Here is a 13,995-nt window from a genome sequence, read left to right on the forward strand (position 1 = left end):
GGAAACTATGGCAATTAATGATTATGTATAGGAGAGCCTAAAAAAAGGCTTCATTAGGCCCTCGAAATCTCCATTGAGTGCAGACCATTTATTGATTATCGGGCTCTGAATAAAATTTCTGTTAAAAACACCTACCCCTTGCCACTGATTTCAGTACTGTTTGATCAGCTCCGGACTGCCGTTATCTTTACCAAGATCGATCTTAGAGGGGCTTACAATCTCATCCGAATAAAATCTGGGGATGAGTGGAAGACGGCTTTCAGCACACAGTCGGGACATTATGAATACCTGGTGATGCCGTTTGGGCTGTCTAATGCTCCTGCTGTATTTCAAGATCTCATTAACGACGTCCTTCGCGACTTTCTAGGAAAGTTCGTAGTCGTTTATTTAGACGACATTTTGATTTACTCTGAGTCTTTTGAACAACATATTACCCATGTGCGACTGGTCCTTCAGAAGTTACGGGAAAATCATTTATACGCCAAACTGGAGAAATGTGATTTCCACATCACAGAAGTGTCCTTCCTGGGGTATATTATTTCTCCTAAGGGGTTTTTCATGGAACCAAAAAAACTCCAGGCCATCCTAAATTGGGCACAACCCACGAACTTAAAAGCAATTCAGCGCTTTTTAGGGGTTGCAAATTACTATAGGCGGTTTATTCATACCTTCTTAGATTTGGTTGCTCCTATTGTGGCATTGACTAAAAAGGAGCGGACCCTTCCAATTGGTCGCTTGAAGCCAAGTCTGCCTTTCTGGCCTTAAAGCAGGCCTTTGTCTCAGCTCCAGTACTCAGATACCCTAACCCGGATCTCCCCTGTATTGTCGAGGTAGATGCCTCAGAGGTTGGAGTGGGGGCTATCCTTTTTCAGGAAGACCCGGAGTCTCAGAAATTACACCGATGTGCCTTCATGTCCAGAAAATTCTCCTCCGCAGAATCCAACTATGATGTTGGTAATTGAGAATTGTTGGCAGTTAAATGGGCTTTCGAGGAGTGGAGGCACTGGCTGGAAGGAGCAAGGCATACCATTACGGTGTTTACTGACCACAAGAACCTGCAGTATATTGAGTCAGCTAAACGGTGCAATGCTCGACAGGCACGTTGGGCGCTGTTTTTTACTAATTTCAGGTTTATTATCACCTTCAGGCCCGGTTCCAAGAATACAAAAGCCGATGCCCTGTCACGTTGTTTTCTTCAGGTTCACAATAACCACCCGGCTACTACCCCTATAGTCCCATCGTCTGTCATCCGGGCTGGCCTCACACAGGATTTATTTACACAGCTAGTCCAGCTTCAGCAGCAGGCTCCCAAAGTCACTCCTGCAGATCGTCTCTTCGTCCCTGAATTTCTGAGAGGCACTGTTCTAGCTGAGTTTCATGATAATAAGGTTTCTGGTCATCCGGGTATCACTAAGACCTTGGAGTTAATCTCTCGCTCAGTGTGGTGGCCTAATCTTTCGAAAGATGTAAGGGAATTTGTCTGTTCCTGTCAGGTTTGTGCTCAGTACAAGGAATCTCGATCGTTGCCGGTCGGGCAACTCATGCCTTTAGCCGTTCCTCTCAGGCCATGGTCACATATATCCATGGATTTCGTGGTGGACCTTCCTCTTTCAGCTGGATTTCGAGTCATTTGGGTGGTAGTAGACCGTTTTAGTAAGATGGCCCACTTCATTGCTCTCCCCCGATTACGCTCTGCTCAAGGGTTGGCAGTTTTATTTCTCCGCCATGTGTTCAGGCTCCATGGTTTACCCAGGGATATTGTCTCTGATCGGGGACCGCAATTCATCGCCCGTTTCTGGAAACTTTTTTGTGCCTCATTAAATATGAAACTCTCTTTAACATCTGGGTACCATCCACAGTCTAATGGACAAACTGAACATGTTAATCAGTTGTTAAAACAGTATTACGGCTATATTCGGCCAAACTTCAGAATGATTGGTCTGAATTTCTTCCTTTGGCCGAGTTTGCCTATAATAACTCTTGTCATTCTTCCACCAAGGAGTCCCCATTCTTTTCGGTCTTGGGCTTTCATCCTAGAGCCAATTCTTTTTACCCTCATTTCCAGTCTCCTCGTTGACCTTAACTTCCCGTCTCAGAATGATTTGGAAAAAGGTGCACCTTGCCCTTAAGAAGGCTGCCTTCCGAGAAAAAAAAAATTCTGATAGGTTCCGACGCCCATGCACTTTTAAGGTGGGAGATAAGGTGTGGTTGTCAACCCGCAACATCAAGCTCCGACAACCCTCGGCTAGATTGGGACCCAAATTAATTGGACCGTTCCTTATCGTTAAGCAGGTCAACCCAGTTGATTTTCGGCTACGCTTGCCTAAATCACTCAAAATTGTCAATACTTTTCACTGTTCCCTTCTGAAGCAGTATTTTTCTTCCAGGAGATTCCCTCGGAAGACTTCCCAGGGTAGATCTCCAGTGGATGTTCAGGGGCAACAAGAGTTCTTGGTGGAGAAGGTTTTAGATTCAAAAGTTTCTCGTGGCCGGCTTTATTTTTTGGTTCACTGGAAAGGCTATGGCCCGGAAGAAAGGTCTTGGTCCTGAATAACGATTTACATGCCCCTAAACTTAAGAGATTATTCTTTCAGGAATTTCCTCAGAAACCGGCTTTAGGGTTTTTTTAACCCCTCCTCAAAGGGGGGGTACTGTTAGGTGCCGCGATCCTTGGCGCCGTTCGGTCTGCTTCCGAGCGACGCTCACGGCCGCCGCACCTCCCTCCCTGCCCGCCCAGCGCCTAGCAACGTCAGGACGTTATGCGTACTGTATCTGCCGGGTCCCTGGCAACGCTAGGACGCCGGGCGTCCTCAGCCGCTGGGTCCATAGCAACAGTGGTATCTTTTGTTGTTCTTTTCCTTTGGCGGCGTGCCACACATAAATTTAGTTTTAGGGTAGTTAGTAGCCCCTAGCTTCTGTTTGCTTTAGTTAGAGGTCCCCTTGTTATTATCCTGTCTCGGTTCACGCCTTGTCTCACTCTAAGACCTGGGGGCATCGAGTTGGGCAGACCTAATCCGCCCTTCAAACGCGGCTGCCGTGGGCCCAAGAAACCATAGTCACTCAGGCGTGAACTGACCACACGGGTAATACAACGGAGGTAGGGTGCTAGGGGCTATTCCCATACCATCCCTTATTTCAGCGTCACGTCCTGGTGCTCTGGACTCTCTACACAACATCTCTATAGTTCTGAGCATCAGGAACGTAACATTATCACCGGCCCAAAAAAAAAAAAAAAAGAATAATAATATTAAGAGTTATTTGTTTTTGGTGGGCCTTGAAATTCGGCCTCATGAATCCGGTAGTATTAGGACCGAATCCCAGCCAGCTTTTGGCCAACCAGATTCAGGAACTAACTCAGATGGTTCAGGATCTTACTCTTCGGGTGATATCGCAGGAAGATCTTTTGCGAGCCTCCCCGAGTATGATTCCAGAACCAAAGATGCACCTTCCTGACCGTTTTTCAGGTAACCGAAAGGATTTTTTTAATTTCAAGGAAACTTGTAAGCTTTATTTTCGTTTAAGGCCCGATCCTCTGGTACTGAGTCTCAATGGGTCGGGATTGTGATGTCTTTACTACAAGGCGATCCGCAAACCTGGGCTTTTGGGTTAAAAGCCGATGATGTTGCCTTGCTATCTATAGATGCCTTTTTAAGTCTCTAGGCCTTTTGTACGATGACCCTAATAGAGAAGCGTCGGCTGAGAGCCACCTGCGTGCACTTAAGCAAGGGAGAAATCCAGCAGAGGCGTATTGTACCGAGTTTCGCCGTTGGTCGAACGACTGTGGATGGAATGACCCGGCCCTGCGCAGTCAGTTTCGCCTCGGTTTGTCTGAAGTTATTAAAGACAGTCTCCTGCAGTACCCCGCTCCAGAGACTTTAGACAAACTCATGGAGCTTGCTATTAAAATTGATCGTCGTCTCCGGGAGCGGAGGGCTGAAAGAGGAGCTAGTTTCAGGCCTAGTCCATGTGTGTATACTTTCCCTGAGGACGTCGAGGAGCCCATGCAAATGGGTCTCTCCCGGCTGTCCCTAGAGGAAAGAACCAGAAGGCTAAATTCCGGTCTTTGCGTGTAATGTGGTGGCAAGGGACATATCGCACGTAATTGCCCGATTAAGCAGGGAAATGCTCTGACCCAGTGAATTGTGAGGGGGTTCACTTGGGTCTGCAGTTGATCTCCTCTAATGATTCCTTATTAGTTCCTGTAAAAATTTCCTTTGGTTGCCTCAGTTCGTTGGTGTCGGCCTTCGTCGACAGTGGAGCTGCGGGAAATTTCATGGATCTTGGTTGGGCTCAGGCTTTGGGCGTTCCACAGATACCTTTGGAAAAATGTATCACCATGCACGGCTTGGATGGTGGTCCGCTTTCTAATGGGGTAATCACTCACCGCACACCTCCAGTACAACTGACAGTGGGGGCCCTACATTCGGAGAAAATTAAATTTTACCTTACCCATTGTCTGGCTGACCCCGTAGTTTTGGGTCACTCCTGGCTTGCCTTTCATAATCCCACCATAGATTGGCGGTCTGGGGAGATTTCCCGATGGGGTCCCTTTTGTGTTAAGGAATGTATTTCCCGTCCAGTCCGGGTTGCGGCAGTCACCCCAGAACTTATTCCTTTGGAATATCAGGACTTTGCCGACGTTTTCTCCAAGGGTAATGCGGATATTCTGCCTCCTCATCGGTCCTATGACTGCGCTATAGACTTAGTTCCCGGTGCCCCTTTGCCTAAGGGGAGACTATATGCCCTGTCTGGGCCGGAAACTATGGCAATGAATGATTATGTACAGGAGAGCCTAAAAAAAGGCTTCATTAGGCCCTCGAAATCTCCATTGAGTGCAGACCATTTATTGATTATCGGGCTCTGAATAAAATTTCTGTTAAAAACACCTACCGCTTGCCACTGATTTCAGTACTGTTTGATCAGCTCCGGACTGCCGTTATCTTTACCAAGATCGATCTTAGAGGGGCTTACAATCTCATCCGAATAAAATCTGGGGATGAGTGGAAGACGGCTTTCAGCACACAGTCGGGACATTATGAATACCTGGTGATGCCGTTTGGGCTGTCTAATGCTCCTGCTGTATGTCAAGACCTCATTAACGACGTCCTTTGCGACTTTCTAGGAAAGTTCGTAGTCGTTTATTTAGACGACATTTTGATTTACTGAGTCTTTTGAACAACATATTACCCATGTGCGACTGGTCCTTCAGAAGTTACAGGAAAATCATTTATACGCCAAACTGGAGAAATGTGATTTCCACATCACAGAAGTGTCCTTCCTGGGGTATATTATTTCTCCTAAGGGGTTTTTCATGGAACCAAAAAAACTCCAGGCCATCCTAAATTGGGCACAACCCACGAACTTAAAAGCAATTCAGCGCTTTTTAGGGGTTGCAAATTACTATAGGCGTTTTATTCATACCTTCTTAGATTTGGTTGCTCCTATTGTGGCATTGACTAAAAAGGAGCGGACCCTTCCAATTGGTCGCTTGAAGCCAAGTCTGCCTTTCTGGCCTTAAAGCAGGCCTTTGTCTCAGCTCCAGTACTCAGACACCCTAACCCGGATCTCCCCTGTATTGTCGAGGTAGATGCCTCAGAGGTTGGAGTGGGGGCTATCCTTTTTCAGGAAGACCCGGAGTCTCAGAAATTACACCGATGTGCCTTCATGTCCAGAAAATTCTCCTCCGCAGAATCCAACTATGATGTTGGTAATTGAGAATTGTTGGCAGTTAAATGGGCTTTCGAGGAGTGGAGGCACTGGCTGGAAGGAGCAAGGCATACCATTACGGTGTTTACTGACCACAAGAACCTGCAGTATATTGAGTCAGCTAAACGGTGCAATGCTCGACAGGCACGTTGGGCGCTGTTTTTTACTCATTTCAGGTTTATTATCACCTTCAGGCCCGGTTCCAAGAATACAAAAGCCGATGCCCTGTCACGTTGTTTTCTTCAGGTTCACAATAACCACCCGGCTACTACCCCCATAGTCCCATCGTCTGTCATCCGGGCTGGCCTCACACAGGATTTATTTACACAGCTAGTCCAGCTTCAGCAGCAGGCTCCCAAAGTCACTCCTGCAGATCGTCTCTTCATCCCTGAATTTCTGAGAGGCACTGTTCTAGCTGAGTTTCATGATAATAAGGTTTCTGGTCATCCGGGTATCACTAAGACCTTGGAGTTAATCTCTCGCTCAGTGTGGTGGCCTAATCTTTCGAAAGATGTAAGGGAATTTGTCTGTTCCTGTCAGGTTTGTGCTCAGTACAAGGTATCTCGATCGTTGCCGGTCGGGAAACTCATGCCTTTAGCCGTTCCTCTCAGGCCATGGTCACATATATCCATGGATTTCGTGGTGGACCTTCCTCTTTCAGCTGGATTTCGAGTCATTTGTGTGGTAGTAGACCGTTTTAGTAAGATGGCCCACTTCATTGCTCTCCCCCGATTACGCTCTGCTCAAGGGTTGGCAGTTTTATTTCTCCGCCATGTGTTCAGGCTCCATGGTTTACCCAGGGATATTGTCTCTGATCGGGGACCGCAATTCATCGCCCGTTTCTGGAAACTTTTTTGTGCCTCATTAAATATGAAACTCTCTTTAACATCTGGGTACCATCCACAGTCTAACGGACAAACTGAACATGTTAATCAGTTGTTAAAACAGTATTACGGCTATATTCGGCCAAACTTCAGAATGATTAGTCTGAATTTCTTCCTTTGGCCGAGTTTGCCTATAATAACTCTTGTCATTCTTCCACCAAGGAGTCCCCATTCTTTTCGGTCTTGGGCTTTCATCCTAGAGCCAATTCTTTTTACCCTCATTTCCAGTCTCCTCGTTGACCTTAACTTCCCATCTCAGAATGATTTGGAAAAAGGTCCACCTTGCCCTTAAGAAGGCTTCCTTCCGAGAAAAAAAAAATTCTGATAGGTTCCGACGCCCATGCACTTTTAAGGTGGGAGATAAGGTGTGGTTGTCAACCCGCAACATCAAGCTCCGACAACCCTCAGCTAGATTGGGACCCAAATTAATTGGACCGTTCCTTATCGTTAAGAAGGTCAACCCAGTTGATTTTCGGCTACGCTTGCCTAAATCACTCAAAATTGGCAATACTTTTCACTGTTCCCTTCTGAAGCAGTATTTTTCTTCCAGGAGATTCCCTTGGAACACCTCCCAGGGTAGATCTCCAGTGGATGTTCAGGGGCAACAAGAGTTCTTGGTGGAGAAGGTTTTAGATTCCAAAGTTTCTCGGGCCGGCTTTATTTTTTGGTTCACTGGAAAGGCTATGGCCCGGAAGAAAGGTCTTGGTCCTGAATAACGATTTACATGCCCCTAAACTTAAGAGATTATTCTTTCAGGAATTTCCTCAGAAACCCGGCATTAGGTTTTTTTTTAACCCCTCCTCCAAGGGGGGGGTACTGTTAGGTGCCGCGATCCGTGGCGCCGCTCGGTCTGCTTCCGAGCGACGCTCACGGCCGCCGCACCTCCCTCCCTGCCTGCCCAGCGCCTAGCAACGTCAGGACGTTGTGCGTACTGTAGCTGCCGGGTCCCTGGCAACGCTAGGACGCCGGGCGCCCTCTGCCGCTGGGTCCATAGCAACAGTGGTATCTTTTGTTGTTCTTTTCCTTTGGCGGCGTGCCGCACATATATTTAGTTTTAGGGTAGTTAGTAGATCCTAGCTTCTGTTTGCTTTAGTTAGAGGTCCCCTTGTTATTATCCTGTCTCGGTTCACGCCTTGTCCCATTCTAAGACCTGGGGGCATCGAGTAGGGCAGACCTAATCCGCCCTTCAAACGCGGCTGCCATGGGCCCAAGAAACCATAGTCACTCAGGCGTGAACTGACCACACGGGTAAAACAACGGAGGTAGGGTGCTAGGGGCTATTCCTGTACCATCCCTTATTTCAGCGTCACGTCCTGGTGCTCTGGACTCTCGACACAACATCTCTCTAGTTCTGAGCATCAGGAACGTAACAGTATAACATTTATATTCTCCTACACATAGTTTTAAACACATCTAACACACGGTTTATATATATTTCATATTGTAATTGTAATAGCAGGAAACCATATATATATATATATATATATATATATATATATGTGTGTATATATATATATATATATATATATATATCATGAGGATGGGATTGAGTAAGGATACCGTGTGTGGGATGAAACTGTTCAAGGTCACATAAGCAGTAACCAAGTGGTTGTGAGGATATTGGGGTCATTCCGAGTTGATCGCTAGCGGCCGTTGTTCGCAGCACAGCAATCAGGCTAAAAATTGGCATTTCAGCGCATGCGCACGGGCCGCAGTGCGCACGCGCGATGTACTTTCACAAAAAACTATGCAGTTTCACACAAGGTCGAGCGACTCTTTTCCGTCGCTCTGTTGATTGGTGAGTGATTGACAGGAATGGGGCATTTCTGGGAGGTAACTGTCCATTTTCCGGGAGTGTGCTAAAAAACGCAGGCATGTCATGTAAAAACGCAGGCATGCCGGGGGAAATGGGGGAGTGGCTGGCTGAACGCAGGGCATGTTTGTGACATCAAAACAGGAACTAAATAGACTGAAGTGATCGCAAGTAAGTAGTAGGTCTACAGCTACTCTGAAACTGGTTGAAAAAGAATTAACCCCATATTGCGATCCTTTCGGTCGCACTCCTGCTAAGCTAAGTTACACTCCCAGAGGGCGGCGGCTTAGCGTTTGCACCACTGCTAAAAGCAGCTAGTGAGCAATCAACTCAGAATGAGGGCCATTGTCGCATACTGCTGCAACAAGTTATTAGCAATACCGGATTCATGTATATTACTGTATGATAATGTGGTGGGTTTGACTGGTCTTGGGGCGGGAACTCAGATGTAAACAATGGTAATCACATCTCAGGACTTAGTCATCACCCACCATTTGAGCCGACCAATGATCCCCAGTGTACTGGATATGTCCCACCCCTGGACCAATAGCAGAAGACCCAGCCCCAGACATGTACCTTCTCCAATACACAGTATATAAGTACTTTCCCTTACCCAGGAAGCTCAGTGTGGATGATTCTAAATGGTGATGACTGTCCTCCGAGCTAAGGGTTATGTATACTGGCTGTAACTGTTTCTTAGTTAACTATTTCTTCTGTAGCTATAACTATTTTCTTATGTAACTGTAACTCTGTACCACTTACTTAGGCTTATATATGTTATACTGAATGATATACTGTACAGATGTTATTTTGTAGGCATACCTTTTAATATCAAATACATATATATATATATATATATCTATCTGAGCGTTGGACCTCAGTATACCATGTGTGCGACTACTTGCTTTCTCTTAAGGAACACAGTGCTGCGACATTTAGCGCACTATTATCGTATATGAAAATAAGATGCAACTTGCATCCGCAGTATATAATAACACTAGTATGTAAATATTTATTCAAAATAATGGAATTTCACAAGATCTACTGCTATTTCTGATGTTAAAATCTTCTTGAAAATGCTTAAATTGGTATTGACTTGTAATTTTTTCTTATTTAACAATAAGATTTGTTTGCGGACAACTGGGTGTGCGATGTGGTCATCTGTGGCCCCTAGCTATGTGAACACATATATGTTTAATATTGAACAAGCTTTATTTTTTGATGACCTTATGATTTCATCTTATATCTTTTTCTATACTAGATTTATTGACAATTTATTATTAAATTGGTTAGGATCACTGTCTAGTTTTATAGAACTTATGACTTAACATAATATGTCCAGTTCTCCAGTAAAATTTACTTTTGAGATGAATCAGCATGAAATCACTTTTCTTGACATTAAACTAATTAGAAATAATGACAGTATTTTTACTACGTTACTTACCAAAACTAACGATAGTAATATGTTACTACATTATCAAAGTTGTCACCCAATTAGTTTGAAGAAGGGTTTGCCTTATTCACAGATGGTCCGTATCAGGAGAATTAGTAACGATATTGATCTGGCGTCAGTACAGATAGATGAATTAATAGGTAAATTTTTCAGCGAGGCTACCTTATAAAAAACAAGCCAAAGAGAAGGTCATGGATTTAAATAAACTTACATTGTTGCAGAAACGGTCATCAAGAAAAACTGATGACAAATTTAATTGGATGAATAAATATAACACAGCATCTCCCTCTATTAACACCAACTCAAAAAAGTTGTGGCCTGTTATTACTTCAGATTCAGATGTAGGTCTGACACAAAAAGCTTTATTGCCATGCCACTATCGTTCTAAGATACTTCGAGATTAATTAGTTATAACTGATATCTCGTAGTGACACGTCTGGAAAACAGCACTTTATGTGTAATGTCCGTAAGGTGTGTTTTAAATGCTCTTGCACAACATGTAATTTTTTGATTACAGGGGACACTTTTTGCCATCCTTATTTGGGGACCAGATATAGTATCTGACATCATTTGACATGTGAAAGTACCCACGTTATATACCAACTGATTTGCCCCTGTGGCCTCTCTTATGTGGGCAAAACACAATGAAAGTTTAAAGAACATATGACTTCGCATCGGTCCTCAATACATCTTGTCCTTTCCAGTGGGTCAAGTGATCAACCTGTGGCCCAACATTTTATTGAAGCAAGACACCCCTTAAATAGTTTAAGATACAGGATGATTGATCACATTCCTATCACTCGGAAAGGTGGTGATCGGAACCTGCAGCTCCTAAAAAGGGAGGCAGAGTGGATCCATAGACTTGCTGTTATTTTTCCCAGAGGGCTTAATGACATGAATTCATTCTCAAGTTTTATTTGATTGCTGCTTTTGCCATATGTGTACTCTTAGTAATGATTGTTTGCAAATATATGATGCCATGTTGATATACTGTATCTTTGTAGCTTAATGCATGTTTACTATGTATACTGTATCATTCTAGATATTTGAATGTGCTCTCCAGCATGTACAATTTTTTACACTTTATTTGATATGTTTTATTAATGTGCTAGATATGTAGTATACATGTATGTTGTGGATGCTCTGAGAAATGACAACGCTGCTCTTGTGCATAATCTTCTTTATATACTTCTGTATATTAAAGTAATGTTGAAATGTTTTATATTGTCACAGCGCTGGGTTGCTAGTAACCAGTAACATCATGGACGTGCATCGCAGATATGCGTGATGATGTCATTCTCCTGCGCCAGAGTCTCAGGCCGGAGCTCCCGCGCCTGATATTACATCCAATCCTTGGGTGTCTATGAAGGGATATAAGGTAAGAGGGTTTTACTGCATCTGTGGAGTGCTGGGTATATCGTAACACACATATATATATATATATATATATATATATATATATATAAGATTTGGATACCAGCGGCACTCTACCGTTTGATGATGTGGTTTAAAACATGCCTTTATTACACCTATGTTTCGGGCATACACCTGTTGTCAGGGCAGGACTCACAAACACTGAGAACAACAAATACATATATATACACCTCCAACAGCACAAGATTAAAACATAAGTGCACTCACCTGTCTGGCGGCTCCTGATCCACGCATCTGAATCCGACGTCGCAGAACCCTGACGTCACCCCGCTCCGCCGAACAGGCCAAGCCCTTGGATACCAAGTTGATATAAACAAGTACACCATTTAAAAACATAAATCACAGGCTATTTATCACAGCGCTTAATACACATAAATGTATACTGCTATTCCCGAGGGTATACTGCACAACATCATATCCCATTAATCATGAAGTAGCTGGGAAATTCCATTACAAACCAAAACTACACTGAAAAATAAGGAGGGCCAGAATATGATCACTAAGCTAAAGATAACATTGTAACCCCATTGTTTCATTTAAACCCCTTTGTGCTATAGCATCCAGTATAAGGATCCACTAGCTCTCACGTTTTCACAACATTTTGTCCTTGTCACCTCTTCTCCTTAGGGTTGGTACATGATCTAGTATAATAGATCTTAGCGAGGCTATATTATGTTTTTCCATAACAAAATGTTGCGCGACCGTTTGGTCGCTCCTGCCTGATTCCAATGCTTGTCTAATGGCCATCCTATGCATAGCCATCTGCTCTCAGAATTGATGCTGGGTCTTTCCCACATAGGATAGTCCACAGGGACATGTCAACATGTAAACTACATATGTTGTAGTACATGTGAAAGGAAATTTGATCTGACATTTTTTGCCTGTGTATGGATGAATAAATGTACTGATGGTTATCATTGAGCTGCATGTAGTTCAGCCCAAGCATCTAGGTTTCCAACTCAAAAAATGGGTCGGCCATTTACTATCCAAGCCTGTAATGTCTAACGTGACCATTTTATCTTTCAAGTTTTTATTACGCATATAGCTGGGCATTAAACATGTATTCTTATATAATAGAAGATCCTTATTGGAACTGACCATGGGCCACCACTGTTTAGCTCTTTTTATTAATTCATTGCTATGAGTGGTATACCTATTAACCCGTGGTATACTAGTTTTGGGCAACTGTTGCTTCACTTTCGGGGTTAACAATGTTTCTCATGACAAAATCAAAACCTTTTGTTTTTGTTTAGCCAATTCCCTCCTATCATAACCCCGTTCAGCGAATCTTTGTATCATCTGATCCAAAGCTGGCTCTACTTGCAATGGATCCGAGGTTATGCGTTTAACTCTTAATAGTTGGGAATAAGGCAAACTTTTACGTAATGGTAAAGGATGAAAGCTTTTGTGGCGTATCAGGTTGTTTCTGTCTGTGCTTTTTCTGTAAATACTAGTCTGCAGTTGTTGATTGCATAATTGGATATTAACGTCCAAATATTGTATACACTCGGCACTGATGCTGAATGTTAATTTGGCCTGACTAGTAGACACATTATGTGATTCCAATAAATGTATCAATTCTAATTCTGTACCTACCCAGATTATTAATAGGTCATCTATAAACCTCCTGTAGAGAAGGATTCTAGGATTCATTACGTCTTCAATGTAAAATAGCTGTTTCTCTATTGCATACATGGAGGCATTTGCATATGATGGGGCCACTGAGGACCCCATCGCACACCCTGAGCACTGTACAAAATGCTGACCATCGTGGAGAAAGTAGTTTTTAGTGATAATCAACATCAAAAGCTGTAAAACAAAGTCTATAACTGGTCCCTGGTATATGGGGTTGTCAGTAATCAACTCAAGCAGAACAAGCAGAACATGAACCGCAGCTGTAAATACCTTATTGCTAGCTATACTACAGTAACTAGTGCGTGCTCTCCCTAATTCACTTCACCAAATTGATAAAGTATAGCAACCAGAGAATAAATATAACTCTATAAATACAGTGCATTAAAGAGCGTTACAATTAATTTTTTCATTCAATGCAAATGGCTGTAAAGTGTTCAGTTTATATATCCAGCGTGATTCCAAGCGATGCAACACCAACACTCTATCCCCCCCCTGGTGTGCCCTCACCAGTTACTTCATGTTTTATTATGAAGACGGACTCTTAGGGACCATATGGCTCTCCATTGGTCATCTATTTATCAAGCTATTTGTGAGAAATCTCATGATCAACCAGTCACGAGACAATTTTGCTTTAAATTTCATCCCCTGTCTGCATTAAAATATCAGATTATTGACCATGTCCCTCCACTACATCGGGGGTGGGTGGGGGGAGGGGTGTGTGTGATAGAGTGTTGGCATTGCATCGCTTGGAATCACGGCTTGTGGAGTCCCCCTCCAATAAAATGATCTCTTGCCATGTCCACTACACCCTTAACCCCAATATGGCCACAGGGCTCCCCAGCCCAGCCCCCACTTAGCCTCTGTGCCACCTGGGTACTCATCTCCTGTGCTTTGTTACAACTGCCATCAGGGAAGGGGATGCTGCTGCTTAGACAGTATATAGCACAGGGCTAAGCAGCTCTGAAGTCCCTTCATCAGAAGCACACACATGATGTGTCACGGGCCACTGATTAGGAGTTCAGGAGCCGCTCTGTGCAGCACTGTATGCAGCCTTAGCAGCAGCAGCCATT

The sequence above is a fragment of the Pseudophryne corroboree genome, chromosome 7 (assembly GCF_028390025.1).
Source record: "Pseudophryne corroboree isolate aPseCor3 chromosome 7, aPseCor3.hap2, whole genome shotgun sequence".
NCBI classification, from domain to species: Eukaryota; Metazoa; Chordata; class Amphibia; order Anura; family Myobatrachidae; genus Pseudophryne; species Pseudophryne corroboree.